The sequence below is a fragment of the Phlebotomus papatasi genome, chromosome 1 (assembly GCF_024763615.1).
Source record: "Phlebotomus papatasi isolate M1 chromosome 1, Ppap_2.1, whole genome shotgun sequence".
Classification (NCBI taxonomy): domain Eukaryota; kingdom Metazoa; phylum Arthropoda; class Insecta; order Diptera; family Psychodidae; genus Phlebotomus; species Phlebotomus papatasi.
This window is the reverse complement of record NC_077222.1, coordinates 9,321,873-9,322,097: the sequence shown is the minus strand read 5'-3', so window position 1 is coordinate 9,322,097 and position 225 is coordinate 9,321,873.

Below are 225 nucleotides of genomic sequence, written 5' to 3'. Positions count from 1 at the left end.
CTCTAGAGCATGGCACTCGTGGTATTTTGCCATATGAGTAGGCTAGGCTGTCAAAAAGAGAAGGAGATAGATCAGTCGAGAGAGATAGCATCAAATAGAGAAGATTCTCCGTTGACGATCTTCTTTTCTATGCGACAATCTTCTCTCTCTCACTCTCTCCCTAATTTTTTTTTCTGTTTCTCCGTCATTTTTTTTCGCGCTCTAATCCCTTTTTGGAGAATCACT